Genomic DNA, 13,722 nt, shown 5'->3' with positions numbered 1-13,722 from the left:
GCTCAAGTGCCTGGCAGCAACTCTGGAAAGCAGGAGAACAACTAACAATGCCTTGCCGCCCAGAACAACCAACCCAGTCATGCCAATTGCCTTTGTTTGGGAAGGGGAACAAAGACAACTGAAGATTCCACCAAGGGCCAGGTTTGGACAGCTGGAGGTAGCCCGGGACTGGCAGATGCTGGTGGACGTGGGCCAATGGCTTACAGTTCCATCAGAGATAGCCATCACCAATTTGAGGCCTGATCTGGTCCTGTGGTCCAACTCTCAGCGCATGGTGTACTTTGTGGAGCTCACAGTCCCTTGGGAGGATGCTGTGCAGGAAGCCTTCGAAAGAAAGAAACTGCGATATACAGAGCTTGCAGCGGAGGCAGAACAGCGGGGCTGGAGAGCAAAGATCTGCCCTGTAGAAGTTGGATGTCGGGGCTTCGTGGCAACATCAACTATAAGACTGATGAGGGACCTGGGGATCAGCGGACAAGCCCTACGCCAGGCCATCAAGGAAACATCAGGGGTGGCAGAGCGGAGTAGCCAGTGGCTCTGGCTGAAGAGAAAAGACCCCAGGTGGTCTCCCAAATAAGCCGGCTAGGCAGATGCAGAGTGGGGTGGTTCTGGGACGCCAGAACGCACCGCTGAGCCTACTGGAGACGTTGTGGGCCCAGTCAGCGAAAAGTTGATGAAAGTAGGAGCCCACTTGACAACCCCAATGACGTGTCTGGACAGCCTTTCTCAACATCCGAGTACCGTAGGTCAGTGCTTAAGTCTTCCATCACCACCGGGAGCACGGGAGTTTTAAGAGGTGGCACTTTGGATTTTAACATCACGTCCTGTGTATTTGAAAACATACAGAGTTAGTCATTTTAAGACTCACTGACCAACAATCCTTTTCTTTTGCAATGTTGCTTGCTGGCAGTACTGTTTGCAGAAGGCCTAATTTGAAACTGTTAAATGCTTTGGTATAATTAATACAGCTTTGTCATGCAAATAAAGCTCTGAACAGAATGTTTTAAAAAGGGAAACAGATGACCAGATTGTGCTGCTCAATGGACTTAAACGCAAAGTAATCACAATGTGCAGTGGATTTTTTGCTTTGAAAGGCAGCATGTTATTTACCCCAACTTAAGAAGCTATGCATCCAGTCTATATCTACCCTGGTCACTTCGTATTGGAAAAGTGAATATATCTTGCATATTGAAAATGTGCATATTTTGCCTTTGTAGCAGCATAGAAATATTGGTTTCTCTGTGCTTCCTGGTTGTGTGTCGCTCCCAGGTGGTGGGTGTGTCACTCGATAGAGCGCAGCTGGTAGTTATTCATTGAGCTGGGGTCGCGTATTTAAGCAGTGGCCTCCCCCCTGCTTCCTGCTCTCCTTCTGTTGTGTCACTTCTGGGTCATAGGCGTTGTCTTGCTGTCTGCGACAGGTACGTTTGCTCTTGCTTCAACTCACTGGTTGCTTGTCGTATTGATTGAATGCTTATGGCGTTTATTTTGCGCTACAGAGTTGTTGGTGCGCCCCGGCTTTGTGTGTGCGTCTTTGGCTTGTGTGCCGCTCGCTTGGTTTCGCTGTGGTAAGTGTTCTCTCTCTCTCAGCATTAGTGTATGTTATGCTATTGGCTAATGCTGGTGTGGTCACAGGTTAAAGCGCTGGTAGCTGAGTGGCTGGGGTGCATGGGCCCCTCTCCCTCTCTCCTCTGTGCTAATGCCCTGCGGATGAAGGTGATATTTTTGGAATCAGCTGATATTCACCGCCGCTACCGAACATCATCAAAACATGACAAGCTGCTGCGCTGCTGCTGTTCTGTCTCCGGCTGCCACTTTTCCATTGCTCGTGCTGCGCTGTATGCCATTTTGTATGCTGCTTTTTCGCACGGCTGCCTCTGGCTGATCGCTACATTCTGTGTCCTGCATGGCTGTATTGCAAAGCTAGCCGCTCTGCTTTCTCTCTATACAAAAAAAAAAGGACTATTTGGCTATACACAAGGATTTTAGCCGGGGTTAAAATCCCCCTTCCCGTAATTGTGTGGATGATTTGTGGTTTATTTCTTTAGTTTTTCTTAGTTTGGATTACTCCCATTATTAGTTTGGATTAATTATTAATATACATCTTTTTTTGATTACTTCTGTTTGTTTATTTTGATTTAGTTATTTTAGTTGCCCCCTTCAGTCCTTATTTGTTTTTGGGTTAACTTCAACATTTTTCCTGTGGTTTTATATTAAGAAAATTTGGTTTTTATTTTCATGTGTTTATTTTCCTGATTTCCCTTCCACTAGGCCTAATTGTTTTATCCCTTTTCAGTTGCTGAGGTCGGTGGCGGTGCTGGTGGCAGGATCCCCCCCCCCTTTTTTTTGTGTGCTGTGCTCCCTGGGATTTGAGTTGTCACGACCGTGTGTGTGTGTTTCACGTGTGCGTGGGTGATTTTTGGTTTGTGTTGGGTGACTTCCTCCCCACTGGCCCCTGTCCATCCGGTAAGCCTCAGCCCTGATCAGGTTCCCCTTTCCCTCCCTGCATGAATGGTGTTTTAAAAGAAATATTTTAATAGTTGAGTGTAAAATAAAGATCTATTTTCTTTACAAATTGGAACCACGTCTCTGCACTTTTGAGTGTTACGAACCTGTGTGTCTTGTGTTCAGATTTAAAATTTCCCTGGGTGAAATTCCCAGGGTGGCGTTGTCTGGCAACTTAAAATTATAAATGTTGCCATAAATTGATGCGCTTGTGTGAGTACTCGCTGCCACACCTTATTTTCAGAACTGTTTGGTCACTGATTTGTACTATTATGATTTGTGTAACCGCTGTTTCAATCCAGAGCACGGCTTATAGTCAACCTTTGTTTTTAATAGTGAGCATATCAAAATGAATTAGTCATTCAAACTGGACAGGAAACATTACATGCTGGAAATTGCAATAATAAAAACCCAGAACACACAGGGCAGCCCTTGGACCATGCTTGGGAATCCCTAGCCTAATTTATTTCAGATGCAGTGCTGCAACTGATGTAAACTCTTTGCCCAGAAAACTGATTATATTATAAGGCTGACTAAAGACAGTCCAGATGGAAGAATTAGTGAGCATAAGGCAGTCCAGCCTGGAAGTTATGAATCAGAGAGGGAAAAATATGTTCTGTTACATTAAATAAGTACTGCTGTTGAAAATGAATTATAATATATATTAAAAATTATAAGAGAAGTTACAGCAAAAGCATTAGCAACACTGAAATACTTTTTGAAAAAGCCCAGATCAGTCTCTGCGCTGTAATTGGACATGCTTTCTAAATGTCAGTAATCCAAGCCACTTTCAATCACAACTGAAACAAATCTGGCAGCAGGTCTCCATGGATAGGCTCTGAGAACTCTGAGTGATTTACTCCTCTGTCACAGATATGCACTGGCAGCTTGGTTATTGTGGTGAATATCCCGGTTTTCATCTTCAGGTTTTTTTCATCTTTTGCATCATTGAATACAAATATTCAAATATGCAGGTCATCCAGCCTGTTGTGTGGCCCTGGCTAAGATCATTTAATGATGGAAAAACAGCAATATTTGACTTTCCTTCCTAATTTCAGTGTAAATAATATAGCTGAAATCTGTCAAATAAAACGAATCACACTATAATTACAATGGACATTACGACTTCTGCGTTACCTCAGAGATCATGTAGGCTAATGCAATGATTTAGAAGGTGGCAAGACTAATGTAGGTCCTGTACACGTATTTTAATCATGCCTGTACAATCATTGCTAGCGGTAAGTGGACAATAACTCTTCAGTGAGCTGAAGATGTTTCAGAGGTAAGACTGAGCACTGGATTGTACTCCAACATTGTGATATTGCTGCCAAATGGCCTTCGTTTCTGCTGTGTCTTTCTAAAAATCTTAAGCCATGTTGGCATGAGAGAAATTTATCTGAAGAGGTCCTGCAATGTAATTTGTACTTATGTGGGTAACTGCTGTAAATAATTTGTACAGAATAAAATATTTTCCTGCTTTTTCACCCAGTCACCTCGTCCTGGAAGTGAATGGGTAATGCTGACAACAGCAATGAGCGATGCACATGAAATGAGCAAAGCAAGTTTGGCAAGGAAACTTTTTCAGCCGACCATTAGTCAGCCTCAGTAACTACATGTTCTCCTACTCAACCAAGCACATGCACAGATCACTGCATGTTCTCATACTCAACCAATCACATGCACATATCACTAATGGAGCACATTTTTTAAGTGAATAAAGTCCAATGGATATGAAATCAGATGCAGGAATCTAACAATAATATTGTCTTAAATTATTGCTTTTATCTGTCACTGATTCAAGGTGCAGCGCTATAACTCATATACTGTTGTAAAGCTTCACTCTTTGTGCTTTGACTCTTCATTAAACCACAACGATAAGAAAAGAAATGACAAGGCAGTCTCCTTCTCCGAAGGAGGGCTGAAATTGACACCCCAGATTGATGATTATGGTATTTCATAATCCAATAACTGTCTGCAACAAGTCAAACAACTGCTAATACTAGAGTGATGATATTGACCTCACCAAAACCAGCCTCTGAGCCATAAGCAATCAATCCACTCTTGGTACATACTGTAGGCTTGGAAAAGGCAATGAATTATTTCCATTATGCTGGTGTTTTCAGAAGCACTTAAAAACTAGTATTTGTATGCACATAAATGGAATTTAAAAACTAAATCATTAAAGTCAATCAAAACCCTCAAGATTATTAAATTATATCCATCCATTATCTATACCCGCTTATCCTGGGAAGGGTTACAGGGGGTGCTGGAAGCCAGCTGCTTGTCCAGGTGATGGTGGCCTCCGGTCTTGACTACTGCAACTCCTTCCTTGAAAGTCTGCTAGCTTGTACCATACAGCCACTACAGGTGATGCTACTGCTCAACTTGTCTTCAACCTTCCCATGTTCTCCCACTCCTCTGCTGAGGTCACTCCACCGGTCGCTGCCAGTATCAAGTCCTGACCCTCGTCTTCACTGCAGCCAACAGGATGGCCACTGCCTACTTAATCCTATACAGCTGCTCGACCACTCCGCTCAGCGGAAAAAGGGCGCCTTGCACCCCCTGCCATCCGGGTAAAGGGTTCTCGCTCGTCCCTACCACGGAGCTTCTCCACCCTAGCTCCCCAGAGGTGGAACAAACTCTCTGCTCCTCTACGAACCACTCATTGCCCATCTTCCATCGTGGTCCCCTCTTTCATGTTACATGTATCCCCATCCAGCACTTATTGTCTTGATTTTGTAGCTTGTCATGCCTCCTAGTTTGACTTAGCATAGGTTAGGTCAGAGTAATGTTCACTGTGTGAACTTAATGTGTTCATGGCTATGAATAACTGTACAAAATTAGTATTGTACCTTATCGGACCTGTGTTTTGTAGTTGTTCCAATGACCTTTGGTATGCGCTTATTGTACGTTGCTTTGGATAAAAGCGTCTGCTAAATAAATGTAATGTAATGAGCCTATCCCAGCGTGCATTGGGCGAGCGGCAAGAATACACCCTGGACTGGCTGCCAATCCATCGCACACACACCATTAACTCACAAGGGCAATTTAGAATCTCCAATTAGCCTACCTGCTAATTTGGACTGTGGGAGAAAACCCACACAGACACAGGGAGAACATGCAAACTCCACACAGAAAGGCCCAGGTCAGATTTGAACCCACAACTTTCTTGCTGGGCAACAGTGCTACCCACTGAAATTACAGAATCAGAATTTGTGGAAAAATGTAATGCCTTGCAATCTAGAAAGGCCTGCAGCTGATGCCATCTTAAATGAGAAACTGAAAGCCACAGATCACAAACTTAGATTAGCCATTATAAAACTTCAATTTAATTTTGAGTGTGGGTCATTTCCCTGAAATCTAGAACCAGGGACTCATAACCCCTATTTTCAGGAGTGGAGATAGATTTGACCCTAACAATTACGGAGGCATTTGTGTTAACAGCAATCTGGGGGAGGTATATTGTAGTATTTTAAATGCAAGAATCATAGGCTTCCTTTTTAAGCAAACGTCTAATTGGATTTTTTACCGAAACAGCCAGACAAATGACCACATTTTTACCCTGCATATCCAAGTGGATACATATGTGAACCAAAACAAGACTTTTTTGTCTTGGTTTGTTGACTTCCAGAAAGCATTTGATTTTATTTGTCACTTATAATGTGCTGTCAAAATTGGAACTGAACAAACAGATTTCTTCAATTGAAGTATTGCGCCATGGCAGCCACTTGTTCAGGTTGTCTTATATCAGATGGTTTTCTTCACATGATAAGTGCAGTCCAGCTGTCAAAAAATTTGCTAAACAAACTATCTGTGAAAAAAGGAAAATTAAGCTTACAGCTGTTTGTAAGCCAAGGGCAAATTATAAATTTTATTAATTTCATCAGAAGGGCAAGGCTTGGCTTTTTCCAAGATCTAAAGAGGGTAGAAGAGACAGAGCCTTATTTACAGTATGTGGGAAATACAGTGCCTTCAGAAAGTATTCAGACCCCTTCAATTTTTCCACATTTTGTTACATTACAGCCTTATTCTAAAATTGATTAAATTCATTTTTATTCTCATCAATCTACACACAATACCCTATAGTGACAAAGTGAAAACAGGTTTTTAGAAATTTTTGAAAATGTATTAAAAATAAAAAATGTAAATATTACATTTACATAAGTATTCAGACCCTTTGCTATGACACTCAAAATTGAGCTTAGGTGCATCATGTTTCTATTGATCATACGAGAGATTTTTATACAACTTGATTGGAGTCCACCAGTGGTAAATTCAACTGATTGATTGGGCATAATTTGGAAAGGCACACACCTGTCTATATAAGGTCCCATCTATATAAGGTAGTCAACCTATATAAGGTTGACAGTGCATGTCAGAGCAATGAGGTCGAAGGAATTGTCCATAGACCTCTGAGACAGGATTGTGTCAAGGTACAGATCTGGGGAAGGGTACAAAAAAATTTCTGCAGCATTGAAGGTCCCAAAGAACACAGTAGCCTCTATCATTCTTAAATGGAAGAAGTTTGGAACCACCAGGACTCTTCCTAGAGCTGGCCGCCCGGCCAAACTGAGCAATCGGGGGAGAAGGGCCTTGGTCAGGGAGGTGACCAAAAACCCGATGGTAGATGGGAGAACCTTCCAAAAAGATAACCATCTCTGCAGCACTCCACCAACCAGGCCTTTATGGTAGAGTGGCCAGACGGATGCCACTACCCAGTAAAAGGCACATGAAAGCCCGCTTGAAGTTTGCCAAAAAGCACCTAAAGGAGTCTCAGACCATGAGAAAGAAGATTCTCTGGTCTGATGAAACCAAGATTGAACTCTTTGGCCACAATGCCAAGCGTCACATCTGGAGGAAACCAGGCACCGCTCATCACCTGGCTAATACCATCCCTACGGTGAAGCATGGTGGTGGCAGCATCATGCTGTGGGGATGTTTTTCAGTGGCAGGAACTTGGAGACTAGTCAGGATTGAGGGACAGATGAACTGAGAAAAGTACAGAGAGATCCTAGATGAAAACCTGCGCTAGAGCGCTCAGGACCTCAGACTGGGACAAAGATTCACCTTCCAACAGGACAACGACCCTAAGCACGCAGCCAAGACAATGCTGGAGTGGCTTCGGGACAAGTCTTTGAATGTTCTAGAGTGGCCCAGCCAGAGACTTGAACCTGATCAAACATCTCTGGAGTGACCTGAAATAACTGTGCAGCAACGCTTCCCATCCGACCTGACAGAGCTTGAGAGGATCTGCAGAGAAGAATGGGAGAAATACCCCAAATACAGGTGTGCCAAGCTTGTAGCATCATACCCAAGAAGACTCAAGGCTGTAATCGCTGCCAAAGGTGCCTGCGTAAAGGGTCTGAATACTTATGTAAATATGATATTTCAGTTTTTTATTTTTAATAGATTTGCTAAAATGTCTTTAAAAAAAAACTGTTTTCACTTTGTCATTATGGAGTATTGTGTGTAGATTGATGAGAATAAAAATGAATTTAATCAATTTTAGAATAAGGCTGTAACGTAACAAAATGTGGGAAGTGGTCTGACTACTTTCCGAAGGCACTGTACATGCACTCATCTAGTCATGTGCAGACTGGTGTGGTTTGAGCAGGAACCCGCCAACAAGTAGAGTGTTCTGATGTTGCACACACTGAAAGTGAGTCTTTCCCACTCTGTTTTATTATCCATTCATCAGGACACCCCCCCTCCCCCCTTTTCTGATGACTGAGGGTGAAATGATGAGACAGTGCAGAGTGGGTGGGAGTGGGGGTTGACACTGGTTATTTTCAATAATGGTGCAATGAGTATACACTACATCATTAAAATTTTACTGAGTATCACACATCAACCCTCGCTCCAAAGCACGATTCAGACTTTTTCATAGCCAATCAATATAAGCCATGCAAAAAACAAGCAACCAAACAGCAACCTCAATGCAGCAATCATTGTGCACCATCTGTGCTGTCAGAGTCCCAGATGTCAATATTTCCCAAAGCGCTTCTCTTTGATCATCATTTTAACTTATTGAGTATAAAAGGACAGCTCTAGCCATATTCAGAGGACATGATACCTGCTGCAGCTCAAAAGTACCACTGCATCTTCTGCTGTTTGCCTCATCTTTCAACCTGAATGATGTTAAGGTTGCTTGTAACAGTATATAATTTGTTTTGAACCATTTTATTCTTAGGCTGTTTGTAGATTGTTCTCATTATAGCATTCACAGCCAAATGTGAATCTAACTGGAACCAACATATGTTCTGTTAGATAGGAAGATTTCTTTTGCAATACAGAGCTGTTTGTACAAAATACTCCAGAGGAAATAATTGTTCATTAAGTTGAACTAATTCCCTGAATAATATTTTGCAGAACTGTTCTAACTTGGAGCAAATTAAATGCACAGACTCCTAATGGCAGAAATGATCTGCAACATTACATGGAGCCCCTGAAACATAAAGCTCAAAAGGCTATGCTATTGGAATATGTCAAGCCAGACAAAATGGCAGGCATATTCAAGCTCAAATAGGTCCCATCCAAGACAGAGACACAAAGTCTGCTCAAGAAATAGCCTGACAGAATCAGGTACCAGGAATAAGCCCATAAGCTGGGATGCACCGAACAGCTAAATTTAACAGCTATAGCAATATTCATCACAGAGAAGATATGCTTCATTGTATGCCCATGGTAGAAACATGGCAGTTTTAGAAATGCTAGCACTGATCCAAATTGAAAGGATATTAAAAACCAGACATATCATACTTGCTAAATGAAGGTAGTAAGAGGAAAATGATGATCATTGGGCTGCTGGATGGTTCATTCAGTTAAGGCACCATGCTGTGGTGCATGGATGAGCCTCGTGGCCTTGGATTGAATCTGGACCGTGCGAGTGCCAACTGACTGGTAGCTTCACGCAATTGGCGATTGCATCATCCAGAGTATGGGTGGGTTCCGTTGGTTAGGGATCCACATTTGTCACCATCTAGCGACCCCCGCTGGTTGATCAGGCGCCTATGGACTATATTTTAAAGCCACATATAAAAGCTCTTAGCTGTAGTCTGCACTATGAAAAGAAGCAACTGGTGACAGCATGTGTTTTGGAGAACCTTGGATGTCAACATTCTCCCGATCCAGCAGTGGGGCTTGCAGCATTTGCGTTCAGTTTGAAAAAGATGTAATAGTTCAAAGTTTATTAAGGTCTAGGCGTTGAAAGTATTACTTTACCACCGAAGAACAATATAGACACTTTTCTTTGAAACTTATGCTTTTTTATTGTTTTCTGTCAAAGATTGCACAACATAGCAGGGACAGCACAGCAGTGCCAGTACTCTCATTAATTTTATACAACATCATACAAGGATGTGAACAGGTTCAAAATAGATGAGGTACATATATACACTCTTATAATGCAGTTTACAGGAGATCAGTCTCCCAAGTTAAATTTATGCCACTTTCCCAAAGATCTACAAATTTATCAAGTCGTAGCCTCAACATGAATGTCAATCTTTCCATAGTATATATTTCTATATCTAGCAATTTACATATCTTTATTTGGTGAGTCCTGTTTGTATCAAAGTGAGTAATTGCTTTCTTACTAGCTGCCAGTAATAGCTTTGTTAGATAACTATCCTTTCCCAGAAGGTCTTGGGGAAAATTGGCTAGGTATAGAAATGACACATTTTGGAGTACATCAAAACCCAGGATTTCTTTCATAATTGACTGCCCTTCTACCCAGTCATGTTTTATATAAGGACAGTGCCAGAATCTATGAAAATGCTCTTTCTCTGTGGAACCGCACTGTCTCCATTACTGTTGGGGTCTGTCTTATTGTTTTGCTTTGATTTCAGGAGTTAATAAAAAGCGTACTTTATTTTTCCAGCTAAACTCACTCCAGGTTCTAAAGCTTGTAGAACTAGCCTGTATTTCACAAAACACAGTTCAGCTGTACCATTCCCATATGCCTTGTTTATGAGTTGCACCACCCCATCCACAGAGAGGCCTAGGCGCTCTGGTATTATTTCTTCCTAGCCTGCCCCCTATCCCCCAGTAAAGGCTGAATTGGCACATCAGACTGAGAAATCTTAATCGTTTTCTATTTGGCTGTGTATTCTGTGTCATACCAACAAATCAAGCTGCAATATAAAATTCTTAACTGTTTCAATATAATATTCTGTAGGGCTAGGTAGTGGCATTCCTCCTTTCTGTTTGGGAAGCTGAAGTGTAGGGTACCAGAGTCTCAGCTTTTTCTCTTTCATTATAAAACAGGATGTCACATTCTCCTGCTATATTGTGGGGGACATACACAGGTAAATATTGAAACAAATATAATAATCTTGGTCCTAATCATCTATTCGGGAACTGAGGTCTAAGGGGGCCAATATTCCACGTGCCTATGTCATCTTTTAATAAACTGATAACTATCATCATATGTTATTATCAGATAAACTCTTCTCAAGCAAATGTAATAAGTCCTCTGTAAGTTGTATACCTAGGTATTTAATTAACATCAGGTTCCATTTGAAACCATAATTACTTTTGATTGTCAGTAAGGGGGTATAATTATGGGAGAAAATATGAGTCTTTTGGACATTAAGTTTATAACCAGAAACTTATATTTTTCATATATTGCTAAAGAATCTTTCAGCACGGGTAGACTTGCGTTAGGTTCAATCAGGCATATCAGGACATCATCTGCATACAATGCAATCTTATGTTTGATCTCACTGATCATAATCCCTTTTATACCTGTGTTTCCTCATATTGCTTGTGCAAGGGGATCAATACAGAGGTCAAACACATTACATTACATTTATTTGGCAGCCGCTTTTATCCAAAGCGACATAAAATAAGTGCATACCGAAGGTCATTGGAACTAATGGAAATAATGCTGGGCTAGCTAGACAGCCCTGACGTGTACCTCCGCTCAGGGGGACCGCTCATGACAGATGTACATTTACCTTTATTCTGGCAGTAAGTCCTGAATAAAGGGTCTTCCAAGCACCTGAAAAAAATACTCCCAATTCATACAGTCCAGGGCCTTTTCAGCACCCAGACTTCTCAAAGCAGAACTAATGTGTTCTTGTTTTATATAGTTAAAAATAAGTTTTGTGTTAATTTGTGTTTGACATCCAGTTATGAAGCCTGTTTGATCTGTGTCAATTAGGTGTGGCATAAACTCTTCTCACCATTTTTCCATGCTGGGGAGAATCAAAGCAGTTCAGATAAAAAATTCATCATCAACAAAAATATGATTTCAGATAATGTTATAAAATCATCTTTTTGGCTGATGAATTTTTTATCTGAACTGCTTTGATTCCCCCCAGCATTTTTTTTTTTTGTTCAGCATGAACTACGGTGTTTTGGATGGTATTTTTCCAATATTCCACTATTAAACATGAATGGATCAGCTACTTCTTAAATTCTTATTTTGGAAACAATCTAATTTATTACAATTTCTTGTAGTTGTATTGTCTTTAGTCAATAACATTCTGCATGTTTTGTCTCATTTGCTGTTACAGTTTTTCTAAACTTGTTTAGAGCGGCATATGAGTTAAGGCTGCTGCCAAAGTACATATATTCAGAATATTTGCCAAGTCATGGTTCTCATATTTACTTTTCCAATGAGTCCATCCGGTGTGTTTCCTTTCTTGCATTAGAATCATATTGAAAACCAAGCCTTTTTCAAGACCACCATTACATTATTATTATTGTTGTTGTTGTTGTTGTTTTGTAACATTTTAATGATATGAATGAATACCAAAGGTATTGTATTTTACAGGCTCACAAATTGCAAATGTCAAGAAACTGCACATTAAGGTGTTTACAGAGCACTATGGAGGGCCATGGTGATCTGCTCAAGAAATGTTGAAAGAACCCTGACAAGGCAGTGCACAGACAATACTTTTTCCATCTGGACTGTTAATCCTCACTGAATCATGAACTGTCCGTGACTACATCATGCAGATAATTGGCTACACCACCAGACCAGAAAAAAATATTTAATCCAATACAGTAACACCAGTGAAACATTTAGAAATGAATCAAGGTGCTCCTTGTCATTCTTTATTGAAATACATCTCACGTCATGTACATCTTGGGACTTTATTCATTCTGTAAAAAAAACTAATATATTGAATCAGTGTGGATTCAGTAGAGTTCATGTTTATTTTATGACATGAGCTCCGGAGAAATTACATGGAAAGAAATCAAACCAGAATGGTAAAAAATGAACTGAGAAATACAAGTATTCAAGTGAAGTTGCTTGTAATTATAAATATATTTACAGTTTTCTTCAACAAAAAACCATGCATGTCTTGTAAAATACACTCCAATAATTAAGCAACAAGTAACATAATCTGTGTATTTGCATAGAAATAATTGAAATTTTAATGTACAGAAAGCTTTTTGCTGGGGCAGTAATGAGAGCTGATGCTGCCTAGAGAAGTTGTTATGAAATTATATGAGCAATATAGGAGTGTACATGCACACAGGGGCGTGGCTATGGGCCCACCCACTTCTTGCCTAGGCCCATCCAATCAAATAGCTTCTTTTGTTTTTTTTCATAATAAATTTGCTATTATTTAAATGACTTAATATGTGGTTTGCATTCCTTATCTCTTTATCTTTGTCTATTTATGTGATATTCAGCATTTAATTTCATACTGTTGTAAAACATAAAGGAGGGCAGGGGGTATAATTTTGGTACTGATTGGTGGCAACAATCTGTCTATTATTTATTTCAACCAATAAAAATTCTTTGTACTTTAAATCATGTGTGATATGTGCTGCGATTGGCTGTTTGAATGGCGTTGCCAACTGAAACTGAAGAAGCGAGCGGTTTGGCATATCCATCGCAGAGGCGAAATAGTTTTCATACAACAGATAAGACGCAAAATTGATGCGGGACAAAACTATCCATCTTTAATGTGCTTGACAACTGTCCAGCAGAGATTTTCCCCAATGTCAGCGCACTTCTAAGGGTTATTATAACCCTGCCAATGACATCATGTACAGTGGAGGGACTTTTCTCAATGACAAATCGGATAAAAACAAGACTGAGAGCCTCAATATCAACACCTTGCCTGAACAACTTCACCCTTTTGTCTTGTGAACGGGAACTGTCAGACTCATTGGACTACGATGAAATCATATCTTCAACAGTAAGCCCTGACGTCTAGGCCTCATCCTGTAGGCCTAATTATGGATTATGATACAATGGCTTGG

This window comes from Anguilla rostrata, chromosome 2 (assembly GCF_018555375.3).
Source record: "Anguilla rostrata isolate EN2019 chromosome 2, ASM1855537v3, whole genome shotgun sequence".
Lineage (NCBI taxonomy): Eukaryota > Metazoa > Chordata > Actinopteri > Anguilliformes > Anguillidae > Anguilla > Anguilla rostrata.
This window is presented reverse-complemented; position numbering follows the sequence as displayed.